Raw genomic sequence first — 14,647 nt, 5'->3', positions numbered from 1 at the left:
CGGGGCTCTATGTCAGTCACTTTGAAGAACTCAACATAATCAATGTGAACAACACCTTCTCTTCCAGTATTCTATACTGGAAGAGATACATTGATGATATCATCTTGATTTGGGACAAAAAATTGGACCTACAGTCTTTTATGAACTGGCTCAATAACCTTGACCCATGGCTAAAATTCACACATACAGCCACCAGCTGCAACCTTGATTTCCTTGATATAACCATATTCGTAAAGGATAATGAGTTACACACGAAAACGTTCAGGAAACCCACGGCCAAAAACAGCATTTTGTCCTATAGAAGTTTTCACCCCAAACCATTGAGGGACAATCTTCCCTACAGCCAGTTTCTGCGTTTAAAGAGGAACTGCAGTAACAACTCAGATTATAGATTGCAAGCCAATGAATTATGTGACAGACTGAGACAGAGAGACTATACAGAGAAAACCATCAAACTCTGCAAAAAAAGAGCTACCAATCAACCGAGAGAATGCCTCCTGCAAACATTTCAGAAAGAAATAATACCTGATCTAACTACCTGTGTGACAACATTCAGCCAGGCGTCTTACGCAGTAAAGAAATTAGTAAACAAGAACTGGCATATCCTTCACACCGGACATTTTGATTGGCCCAGACCAAGGTTTGCCAATAGGAGATCAAAGAACATCAAGGATGTCTTGGTACATACTCGACCGCCGCCAAAGAAATTGAAAGCAATTCTGCCCAGGGATATAACTATGTCACCTGTAACTGGACACTATCCGTGTGGGTCATGCGTAGCATGTAAAACTACAACTGCTACAAAAACATTACAGCTTTCTGACACCCTCCTCTGGCAGCAACGCCAACACACTAATTGTAATTCGACTCATGTCATCTATATAGTGACCTGCCCTTGCGGCAAGCGTTACATCGGGATGACATGTCGAAAAATAAAAACAAGGATTGGCGAACATCGCAGTAATATAAGATTAAAAAAGAATACCACCAAACTTTGTACCCACTTCGTGCAAGCAGGTCATTCCTGCGATGACATCCACTGGTCAGTAATCGAAATGCTAACCGATAAATCCCAAAGATGTGAAAGAACATTATTTGAGAAAGAACAGAGGTGGGTGGAACGTCTTAGAACTTACGAAAACGACCTTAATGATTCCATTCCGTGGCACCAATTTTCTAAATGACGTACCATCTATAGAATACAAGAGACTGCCTAGTTCAGAAAATAAACAATACTCGCCAAAATTCCATTTCTCCTTGATGCAAGTAATAAAGTTTTGTTTAAAAAAAACATATTATCCAGATACGTCCGCAAACACGTGAGCCTAGAGTGCCTGCCTCTTTAAAAACGCCTGCCCAGCCGGATTCACGAACTTCCGGGGGCAGAGTCAGCACTAGACGTGATTGCAAGTACACGCGGGTAATGGCGGAGCCACGCAGCATTTTCCACTGAATCTCGGTAAGGTGACCATACGGAATATTTATTAACACGATATATTTTAAACACAGCTCTGTGTCCTGAGGGCCCCCCGACGCAAGCGAGTACTCTCCGTTTACAAGGTACGAGAATGCGCTGCGTTTAATAACTCGCCCATCTTGCTTAATAGGTTCCTTTCCACGAGTTCCTTTTCCACGAGCTCTATGCGCTGCATTTCTTTAAAATAACCTATCCGTTATGCTTGCTAAATAATAAGCCAGCGCGTACTAGATAAAACTCACCTTGCAGAATGTGCTTTTTACATAATTTCATTACCCTGTCTATAGCGCGAAAAGCTCTACCCGGTTACCAAACCCTCCCCACTTTAGAGATGAATTTTCAGGAATGAATGAATAATAATGTTATTCTACCCTTTGCACTAGCCTAAATTAGGATGTTTTGCAATCAGTGTGTCTCTCTCGATGTTTCTCTCCCTATTTCTTTTCAGAAACCGGAGGAGTCAATACCCTGCAAAGTATACAGGTTATTAACGTAACACAACACAAAAGGTGTGAGTAATCCGAACATTGTTTGTCTGTTTAACTGTGAGTCCTGACGAATGCTCTATAGACCCCTGTGGGCCGACAGAGCAGAAACATGTCGACGTTTGTGCAATAAGTGTTTTTCAACTACTATGATCTAGTTACTCGATCAACCTAGTAGTAACAGATCTTTTTAATAACCTGGAAATCACACCATTAAATAAAACTATTCAGGGTGATTTTTCAGCTTTTAAACCTTTTTTCCTTTTTTCGAAATTCTATTTTGACACACCACTTTTTCTTCTTCTCTGGACACTGCACTATAAGCCAGAGGTGCCTCCGGTTGAGGCTGGCAACATCACTAACTTGGAGTAACCAATGATAACGGCCAACAACCCATATGCGGGGCGGACGAACCATATATACCGCAATAACCACATTTGCATAGGGTTTTTGAGGTTACTCTAAATTTATATGACCAATGGCCTAGTGTTACAAGTGTCTGTTTCCTCTTTGATAAACCTCGTACTTACCCTGGGGAATGAAACAGACCTTCAAATCCCTAGTCCCTCCCCATTGATTGATTGGTATTTAAGCTGCGTGCAGCAGCGGGACTAAATATTATATACGCATTTGGTGTATATATATATTACCCAGAAACTCTAAATGGAGGGTAATCTTGGTTTGAGCTTTGACGCGAATGACATAGATGAAATTCTGGCAGGACAATCACTCCTACAGAACACTGAACTTACGGAAGCATTAGCACAGGCAGATGATTGGGACAAATTGACGGAGAAAAAAAGAGAACAGATGAGAACATCAATACATGGAATCATCATGACAGAATATCTGAGAGTGAAAGCAGCCCCAAGAGGCCTTTGGATTAATAATGCCCCACGTATCTTCTTGAGTGACCTAGCCTTCCGACGGGATTGGTCCTCAATATCGTGGAAGTGTACTCTCGACTATCTAGTACTAATTGTCAAAACTGCAAAAAGATTATCAGATAGGCTCCTAAAAGAGATCGAGGATTGCGAAAAGGAGCTGAAGAAAGGCATCAATCCCGCAGTGTATAAACAAAGGCTGGATGAAATCAACAAGGAATTGGAGGAAACCCGGGAATTTCTCACACAAAGCAAGTTAAACAAACTTGGAAAAGATCTAAAGAAATTCAACCAAGAAAAGATGCATCCATATACTGTGGAGGAATATTCCCCTCAGGATACAGGATCTGACAACGAATCTAATAATTCCTCAAACAATTCCTTCAACAGTACGGATGGATATTTCCCCAAGAGAGGCAGGAGTAATTACAGACAAAACCGCCCGAGGAGAGGAAATAGATGGCAGAGACCATTTTTTCACGGGTACAACATGCCATATTACCAGCCTTTCGTTCCACCATATGGAGGTTGGATGGATCCATATAATCCTGGCATGCAACAAATGCCAAACTTGGGAGATCAGCAAATGGGGCATGATATGCACACCACCCAAAAAGAACCTCATTTTTTATCGAGAGGCCAAAACCAGCCAAGAGGAAAGAAAAAATCCCTCAGATGGCAAGACCAGCAGAGGAATGTTCAGACACGCAGCATGGCAGCATCGCACCCCTCCACCAGCAAAACCAATCCCTCGTAGTCAATCTCTCAGGTATCGAATTACCACAAGAACAGATCGAAATCCTTAACAAGGGACTGGGATTTGTTCCTACCCCCAGGCTTGACACTTTCAAATTGAAGAGTGAATTAGCCGAATTCTGTAGGACATTGAAATTGAAGGCCTTCTTCTCCAATCAGAATACCAACATTGGGATGACAGAACAGGGTGATACTACTTTGAGGAACAAATCCACCTTTAATCCACCAGCCTCAACCGTACACCCAGAATTACAGACGTTCGAGCAGGCACTTCTAAATGGAGTAGACAAATTGCAACATAAAAAACCCTACCAAAACCTGAGCAAAAACGAACGCTTGGCCCTGGAAGCATTAAAAACCAATGATAAAATAGTGATCAAGCCAGCGGACAAGGGGGGTGGAACTGTTATCTTAAGCAAAGAAGGATATGACTCACAGTGCTTAGCTCTGCTATCTGATACAAGGTTTTATCTAAAGATTGACTCAGACCCCACTGAAAGACTCAGGAATACCATTTCGATTATGGTTAATGAAGCAGAGACCAAAGGCTGGATTACACCGAAGGAGGCAGATTTTCTGATGGCAAAGGAACCTATTACTCCCTACTTTTATTCTCTGCCAAAAACTCATAAAAACAGAAGCCCACCACCAGGTCGTCCGATAGTTTCGGGCATTGGTTCAATATTAGAACCACTCTCCAAATTTGCCGATGAATTCCTAAAGCCTCTTGTCCAACAAACACCGGCATATTTAAAGGACACACGAGATCTCTTGGTACAAATAGACAAAAAACCTTTCAATCCTCAAACAATGCTACTTGTGGGCCTGGATGTTGAAGCCCTTTTCACTAGTCTGCCTCAAAACGATACTATGCAAGTTTTGGAAGACGTTTTATTTTCGAAAGATTGGGAATTTAAAACACCAAGACATTTCATCCTAGAGTGCTGCAAGTTAGCACTGAAGGAGAACTTCTTTGCCTTTGGAGATGATATGTACCTTCAAATCCATGGAACATCCATGGGGAGCGCCTTCGCTCCCTCGGTGGCGGGGCTCTATGTCAGTCACTTTGAAGAACTCAACATAATCAATGTGAACAACACCTTCTCTTCCAGTATTCTATACTGGAAGAGATACATTGATGATATCATCTTGATTTGGGACAAAAAATTGGACCTACAGTCTTTTATGAACTGGCTCAATAACCTTGACCCATGGCTAAAATTCACACATACAGCCACCAGCTGCAACCTTGATTTCCTTGATATAACCATATTCGTAAAGGATAATGAGTTACACACGAAAACGTTCAGGAAACCCACGGCCAAAAACAGCATTTTGTCCTATAGAAGTTTTCACCCCAAACCATTGAGGGACAATCTTCCCTACAGCCAGTTTCTGCGTTTAAAGAGGAACTGCAGTAACAACTCAGATTATAGATTGCAAGCCAATGAATTATGTGACAGACTGAGACAGAGAGACTATACAGAGAAAACCATCAAACTCTGCAAAAAAAGAGCTACCAATCAACCGAGAGAATGCCTCCTGCAAACATTTCAGAAAGAAATAATACCTGATCTAACTACCTGTGTGACAACATTCAGCCAGGCGTCTTACGCAGTAAAGAAATTAGTAAACAAGAACTGGCATATCCTTCACACCGGACATTTTGATTGGCCCAGACCAAGGTTTGCCAATAGGAGATCAAAGAACATCAAGGATGTCTTGGTACATACTCGACCGCCGCCAAAGAAATTGAAAGCAATTCTGCCCAGGGATATAACTATGTCACCTGTAACTGGACACTATCCGTGTGGGTCATGCGTAGCATGTAAAACTACAACTGCTACAAAAACATTACAGCTTTCTGACACCCTCCTCTGGCAGCAACGCCAACACACTAATTGTAATTCGACTCATGTCATCTATATAGTGACCTGCCCTTGCGGCAAGCGTTACATCGGGATGACATGTCGAAAAATAAAAACAAGGATTGGCGAACATCGCAGTAATATAAGATTAAAAAAGAATACCACCAAACTTTGTACCCACTTCGTGCAAGCAGGTCATTCCTGCGATGACATCCACTGGTCAGTAATCGAAATGCTAACCGATAAATCCCAAAGATGTGAAAGAACATTATTTGAGAAAGAACAGAGGTGGGTGGAACGTCTTAGAACTTACGAAAACGACCTTAATGATTCCATTCCGTGGCACCAATTTTCTAAATGACGTACCATCTATAGAATACAAGAGACTGCCTAGTTCAGAAAATAAACAATACTCGCCAAAATTCCATTTCTCCTTGATGCAAGTAATAAAGTTTTGTTTAAAAAAAACATATTATCCAGATACGTCCGCAAACACGTGAGCCTAGAGTGCCTGCCTCTTTAAAAACGCCTGCCCAGCCGGATTCACGAACTTCCGGGGGCAGAGTCAGCACTAGACGTGATTGCAAGTACACGCGGGTAATGGCGGAGCCACGCAGCATTTTCCACTGAATCTCGGTAAGGTGACCATACGGAATATTTATTAACACGATATATTTTAAACACAGCTCTGTGTCCTGAGGGCCCCCCGACGCAAGCGAGTACTCTCCGTTTACAAGGTACGAGAATGCGCTGCGTTTAATAACTCGCCCATCTTGCTTAATAGGTTCCTTTCCACGAGTTCCTTTTCCACGAGCTCTATGCGCTGCATTTCTTTAAAATAACCTACCCGTTATGCTTGCTAAATAATAAGCCAGCGCGTACTAGATAAAACTCACCTTGCAGAATGTGCTTTTTACATAATTTCATTACCCTGTCTATAGCGCGAAAAGCTCTACCCGGTTACCAAACCCTCCCCACTTTAGAGATGAATTTTCAGGAATGAATGAATAATAATGGTATTCTACCCTTTGCACTAGCCTAAATTAGGATGTTTTGCAATCAGTGTGTCTCTCTCGATGTTTCTCTCCCTATTTCTTTTCAGAAACCGGAGGAGTCAATACCCTGCAAAGTATACAGGTTATTAACGTAACACAACACAAAAGGTGTGAGTAATCCGAACATTGTTTGTCTGTTTAACTGTGAGTCCTGACGAATGCTCTATAGACCCCTGTGGGCCGACAGAGCAGAAACATGTCGACGTTTGTGCAATAAGTGTTTTTCAACTACTATGATCTAGTTACTCGATCAACCTAGTAGTAACAGATCTTTTTAATAACCTGGAAATCACACCATTAAATAAAACTATTCAGGGTGATTTTTCAGCTTTTAAACCTTTTTTCCTTTTTTCGAAATTCTATTTTGACACACCACTTTTTCTTCTTCTCTGGACACTGCACTATAAGCCAGAGGTGCCTCCGGTTGAGGCTGGCAACATCACTAACTTGGAGTAACCAATGATAACGGCCAACAACCCATATGCGGGGCGGACGAACCATATATACCGCAATAACCACATTTGCATAGGGTTTTTGAGGTTACTCTAAATTTATATGACCAATGGCCTAGTGTTACAAGTGTCTGTTTCCTCTTTGATAAACCTCGTACTTACCCTGGGGAATGAAACAGACCTTCAAATCCCTAGTCCCTCCCCATTGATTGATTGGTATTTAAGCTGCGTGCAGCAGCGGGACTAAATATTATATACGCATTTGGTGTATATATATATTACCCAGAAACTCTAAATGGAGGGTAATCTTGGTTTGAGCTTTGACGCGAATGACATAGATGAAATTCTGGCAGGACAATCACTCCTACAGAACACTGAACTTACGGAAGCATTAGCACAGGCAGATGATTGGGACAAATTGACGGAGAAAAAAAGAGAACAGATGAGAACATCAATACATGGAATCATCATGACAGAATATCTGAGAGTGAAAGCAGCCCCAAGAGGCCTTTGGATTAATAATGCCCCACGTATCTTCTTGAGTGACCTAGCCTTCCGACGGGATTGGTCCTCAATATCGTGGAAGTGTACTCTCGACTATCTAGTACTAATTGTCAAAACTGCAAAAAGATTATCAGATAGGCTCCTAAAAGAGATCGAGGATTGCGAAAAGGAGCTGAAGAAAGGCATCAATCCCGCAGTGTATAAACAAAGGCTGGATGAAATCAACAAGGAATTGGAGGAAACCCGGGAATTTCTCACACAAAGCAAGTTAAACAAACTTGGAAAAGATCTAAAGAAATTCAACCAAGAAAAGATGCATCCATATACTGTGGAGGAATATTCCCCTCAGGATACAGGATCTGACAACGAATCTAATAATTCCTCAAACAATTCCTTCAACAGTACGGATGGATATTTCCCCAAGAGAGGCAGGAGTAATTACAGACAAAACCGCCCGAGGAGAGGAAATAGATGGCAGAGACCATTTTTTCACGGGTACAACATGCCATATTACCAGCCTTTCGTTCCACCATATGGAGGTTGGATGGATCCATATAATCCTGGCATGCAACAAATGCCAAACTTGGGAGATCAGCAAATGGGGCATGATATGCACACCACCCAAAAAGAACCTCATTTTTTATCGAGAGGCCAAAACCAGCCAAGAGGAAAGAAAAAATCCCTCAGATGGCAAGACCAGCAGAGGAATGTTCAGACACGCAGCATGGCAGCATCGCACCCCTCCACCAGCAAAACCAATCCCTCGTAGTCAATCTCTCAGGTATCGAATTACCACAAGAACAGATCGAAATCCTTAACAAGGGACTGGGATTTGTTCCTACCCCCAGGCTTGACACTTTCAAATTGAAGAGTGAATTAGCCGAATTCTGTAGGACATTGAAATTGAAGGCCTTCTTCTCCAATCAGAATACCAACATTGGGATGACAGAACAGGGTGATACTACTTTGAGGAACAAATCCACCTTTAATCCACCAGCCTCAACCGTACACCCAGAATTACAGACGTTCGAGCAGGCACTTCTAAATGGAGTAGACAAATTGCAACATAAAAAACCCTACCAAAACCTGAGCAAAAACGAACGCTTGGCCCTGGAAGCATTAAAAACCAATGATAAAATAGTGATCAAGCCAGCGGACAAGGGGGGTGGAACTGTTATCTTAAGCAAAGAAGGATATGACTCACAGTGCTTAGCTCTGCTATCTGATACAAGGTTTTATCTAAAGATTGACTCAGACCCCACTGAAAGACTCAGGAATACCATTTCGATTATGGTTAATGAAGCAGAGACCAAAGGCTGGATTACACCGAAGGAGGCAGATTTTCTGATGGCAAAGGAACCTATTACTCCCTACTTTTATTCTCTGCCAAAAACTCATAAAAACAGAAGCCCACCACCAGGTCGTCCGATAGTTTCGGGCATTGGTTCAATATTAGAACCACTCTCCAAATTTGCCGATGAATTCCTAAAGCCTCTTGTCCAACAAACACCGGCATATTTAAAGGACACACGAGATCTCTTGGTACAAATAGACAAAAAACCTTTCAATCCTCAAACAATGCTACTTGTGGGCCTGGATGTTGAAGCCCTTTTCACTAGTCTGCCTCAAAACGATACTATGCAAGTTTTGGAAGACGTTTTATTTTCGAAAGATTGGGAATTTAAAACACCAAGACATTTCATCCTAGAGTGCTGCAAGTTAGCACTGAAGGAGAACTTCTTTGCCTTTGGAGATGATATGTACCTTCAAATCCATGGAACATCCATGGGGAGCGCCTTCGCTCCCTCGGTGGCGGGGCTCTATGTCAGTCACTTTGAAGAACTCAACATAATCAATGTGAACAACACCTTCTCTTCCAGTATTCTATACTGGAAGAGATACATTGATGATATCATCTTGATTTGGGACAAAAAATTGGACCTACAGTCTTTTATGAACTGGCTCAATAACCTTGACCCATGGCTAAAATTCACACATACAGCCACCAGCTGCAACCTTGATTTCCTTGATATAACCATATTCGTAAAGGATAATGAGTTACACACGAAAACGTTCAGGAAACCCACGGCCAAAAACAGCATTTTGTCCTATAGAAGTTTTCACCCCAAACCATTGAGGGACAATCTTCCCTACAGCCAGTTTCTGCGTTTAAAGAGGAACTGCAGTAACAACTCAGATTATAGATTGCAAGCCAATGAATTATGTGACAGACTGAGACAGAGAGACTATACAGAGAAAACCATCAAACTCTGCAAAAAAAGAGCTACCAATCAACCGAGAGAATGCCTCCTGCAAACATTTCAGAAAGAAATAATACCTGATCTAACTACCTGTGTGACAACATTCAGCCAGGCGTCTTACGCAGTAAAGAAATTAGTAAACAAGAACTGGCATATCCTTCACACCGGACATTTTGATTGGCCCAGACCAAGGTTTGCCAATAGGAGATCAAAGAACATCAAGGATGTCTTGGTACATACTCGACCGCCGCCAAAGAAATTGAAAGCAATTCTGCCCAGGGATATAACTATGTCACCTGTAACTGGACACTATCCGTGTGGGTCATGCGTAGCATGTAAAACTACAACTGCTACAAAAACATTACAGCTTTCTGACACCCTCCTCTGGCAGCAACGCCAACACACTAATTGTAATTCGACTCATGTCATCTATATAGTGACCTGCCCTTGCGGCAAGCGTTACATCGGGATGACATGTCGAAAAATAAAAACAAGGATTGGCGAACATCGCAGTAATATAAGATTAAAAAAGAATACCACCAAACTTTGTACCCACTTCGTGCAAGCAGGTCATTCCTGCGATGACATCCACTGGTCAGTAATCGAAATGCTAACCGATAAATCCCAAAGATGTGAAAGAACATTATTTGAGAAAGAACAGAGGTGGGTGGAACGTCTTAGAACTTACGAAAACGACCTTAATGATTCCATTCCGTGGCACCAATTTTCTAAATGACGTACCATCTATAGAATACAAGAGACTGCCTAGTTCAGAAAATAAACAATACTCGCCAAAATTCCATTTCTCCTTGATGCAAGTAATAAAGTTTTGTTTAAAAAAAACATATTATCCAGATACGTCCGCAAACACGTGAGCCTAGAGTGCCTGCCTCTTTAAAAACGCCTGCCCAGCCGGATTCACGAACTTCCGGGGGCAGAGTCAGCACTAGACGTGATTGCAAGTACACGCGGGTAATGGCGGAGCCACGCAGCATTTTCCACTGAATCTCGGTAAGGTGACCATACGGAATATTTATTAACACGATATATTTTAAACACAGCTCTGTGTCCTGAGGGCCCCCCGACGCAAGCGAGTACTCTCCGTTTACAAGGTACGAGAATGCGCTGCGTTTAATAACTCGCCCATCTTGCTTAATAGGTTCCTTTCCACGAGTTCCTTTTCCACGAGCTCTATGCGCTGCATTTCTTTAAAATAACCTACCCGTTATGCTTGCTAAATAATAAGCCAGCGCGTACTAGATAAAACTCACCTTGCAGAATGTGCTTTTTACATAATTTCATTACCCTGTCTATAGCGCGAAAAGCTCTACCCGGTTACCAAACCCTCCCCACTTTAGAGATGAATTTTCAGGAATGAATGAATAATAATGTTATTCTACCCTTTGCACTAGCCTAAATTAGGATGTTTTGCAATCAGTGTGTCTCTCTCGATGTTTCTCTCCCTATTTCTTTTCAGAAACCGGAGGAGTCAATACCCTGCAAAGTATACAGGTTATTAACGTAACACAACACAAAAGGTGTGAGTAATCCGAACATTGTTTGTCTGTTTAACTGTGAGTCCTGACGAATGCTCTATAGACCCCTGTGGGCCGACAGAGCAGAAACATGTCGACGTTTGTGCAATAAGTGTTTTTCAACTACTATGATCTAGTTACTCGATCAACCTAGTAGTAACAGATCTTTTTAATAACCTGGAAATCACACCATTAAATAAAACTATTCAGGGTGATTTTTCAGCTTTTAAACCTTTTTTCCTTTTTTCGAAATTCTATTTTGACACACCACTTTTTCTTCTTCTCTGGACACTGCACTATAAGCCAGAGGTGCCTCCGGTTGAGGCTGGCAACATCACTAACTTGGAGTAACCAATGATAACGGCCAACAACCCATATGCGGGGCGGACGAACCATATATACCGCAATAACCACATTTGCATAGGGTTTTTGAGGTTACTCTAAATTTATATGACCAATGGCCTAGTGTTACAAGTGTCTGTTTCCTCTTTGATAAACCTCGTACTTACCCTGGGGAATGAAACAGACCTTCAAATCCCTAGTCCCTCCCCATTGATTGATTGGTATTTAAGCTGCGTGCAGCAGCGGGACTAAATATTATATACGCATTTGGTGTATATATATATTACCCAGAAACTCTAAATGGAGGGTAATCTTGGTTTGAGCTTTGACGCGAATGACATAGATGAAATTCTGGCAGGACAATCACTCCTACAGAACACTGAACTTACGGAAGCATTAGCACAGGCAGATGATTGGGACAAATTGACGGAGAAAAAAAGAGAACAGATGAGAACATCAATACATGGAATCATCATGACAGAATATCTGAGAGTGAAAGCAGCCCCAAGAGGCCTTTGGATTAATAATGCCCCACGTATCTTCTTGAGTGACCTAGCCTTCCGACGGGATTGGTCCTCAATATCGTGGAAGTGTACTCTCGACTATCTAGTACTAATTGTCAAAACTGCAAAAAGATTATCAGATAGGCTCCTAAAAGAGATCGAGGATTGCGAAAAGGAGCTGAAGAAAGGCATCAATCCCGCAGTGTATAAACAAAGGCTGGATGAAATCAACAAGGAATTGGAGGAAACCCGGGAATTTCTCACACAAAGCAAGTTAAACAAACTTGGAAAAGATCTAAAGAAATTCAACCAAGAAAAGATGCATCCATATACTGTGGAGGAATATTCCCCTCAGGATACAGGATCTGACAACGAATCTAATAATTCCTCAAACAATTCCTTCAACAGTACGGATGGATATTTCCCCAAGAGAGGCAGGAGTAATTACAGACAAAACCGCCCGAGGAGAGGAAATAGATGGCAGAGACCATTTTTTCACGGGTACAACATGCCATATTACCAGCCTTTCGTTCCACCATATGGAGGTTGGATGGATCCATATAATCCTGGCATGCAACAAATGCCAAACTTGGGAGATCAGCAAATGGGGCATGATATGCACACCACCCAAAAAGAACCTCATTTTTTATCGAGAGGCCAAAACCAGCCAAGAGGAAAGAAAAAATCCCTCAGATGGCAAGACCAGCAGAGGAATGTTCAGACACGCAGCATGGCAGCATCGCACCCCTCCACCAGCAAAACCAATCCCTCGTAGTCAATCTCTCAGGTATCGAATTACCACAAGAACAGATCGAAATCCTTAACAAGGGACTGGGATTTGTTCCTACCCCCAGGCTTGACACTTTCAAATTGAAGAGTGAATTAGCCGAATTCTGTAGGACATTGAAATTGAAGGCCTTCTTCTCCAATCAGAATACCAACATTGGGATGACAGAACAGGGTGATACTACTTTGAGGAACAAATCCACCTTTAATCCACCAGCCTCAACCGTACACCCAGAATTACAGACGTTCGAGCAGGCACTTCTAAATGGAGTAGACAAATTGCAACATAAAAAACCCTAACAAAACCTGAGCAAAAACGAACGCTTGGCCCTGGAAGCATTAAAAACCAATGATAAAATAGTGATCAAGCCAGCGGACAAGGGGGGTGGAACTGTTATCTTAAGCAAAGAAGGATATGACTCACAGTGCTTAGCTCTGCTATCTGATACAAGGTTTTATCTAAAGATTGACTCAGACCCCACTGAAAGACTCAGGAATACCATTTCGATTATGGTTAATGAAGCAGAGACCAAAGGCTGGATTACACCGAAGGAGGCAGATTTTCTGATGGCAAAGGAACCTATTACTCCCTACTTTTATTCTCTGCCAAAAACTCATAAAAACAGAAGCCCACCACCAGGTCGTCCGATAGTTTCGGGCATTGGTTCAATATTAGAACCACTCTCCAAATTTGCCGATGAATTCCTAAAGCCTCTTGTCCAACAAACACCGGCATATTTAAAGGACACACGAGATCTCTTGGTACAAAAAACCTTTCAATCCTCAAACAATGCTACTTGTGGGCCTGGATGTTGAAGCCCTTTTCACTAGTCTGCCTCAAAACGATACTATGCAAGTTTTGGAAGACGTTTTATTTTCGAAAGATTGGGAATTTAAAACACCAAGACATTTCATCCTAGAGTGCTGCAAGTTAGCACTGAAGGAGAACTTCTTTGCCTTTGGAGATGATATGTACCTTCAAATCCATGGAACATCCATGGGGAGCGCCTTCGCTCCCTCGGTGGCGGGGCTCTATGTCAGTCACTTTGAAGAACTCAACATAATCAATGTGAACAACACCTTCTCTTCCAGTATTCTATACTGGAAGAGATACATTGATGATATCATCTTGATTTGGGACAAAAAATTGGACCTACAGTCTTTTATGAACTGGCTCAATAACCTTGACCCATGGCTAAAATTCACACATACAGCCACCAGCTGCAACCTTGATTTCCTTGATATAACCATATTCGTAAAGGATAATGAGTTACACACGAAAACGTTCAGGAAACCCACGGCCAAAAACAGCATTTTGTCCTATAGAAGTTTTCACCCCAAACCATTGAGGGACAATCTTCCCTACAGCCAGTTTCTGCGTTTAAAGAGGAACTGCAGTAACAACTCAGATTATAGATTGCAAGCCAATGAATTATGTGACAGACTGAGACAGAGAGACTATACAGAGAAAACCATCAAACTCTGCAAAAAAAGAGCTACCAATCAACCGAGAGAATGCCTCCTGCAAACATTTCAGAAAGAAATAATACCTGATCTAACTACCTGTGTGACAACATTCAGCCAGGCGTCTTACGCAGTAAAGAAATTAGTAAACAAGAACTGGCATATCCTTCACACCGGACATTTTGATTGGCCCAGACCAAGGTTTGCCAATAGGAGATCAAAGAACATCAAGGATGTCTTGGTACATACTCGACCGCCGCCAAAGAAATTGAAAG

Source organism: Lissotriton helveticus, chromosome 3_2 (genome assembly GCF_964261635.1).
Source record: "Lissotriton helveticus chromosome 3_2, aLisHel1.1, whole genome shotgun sequence".
NCBI lineage: Eukaryota > Metazoa > Chordata > Amphibia > Caudata > Salamandridae > Lissotriton > Lissotriton helveticus.
The sequence above is the reverse complement of the archived record's forward strand: the minus strand, read 5'-3'. Positions refer to the sequence as shown.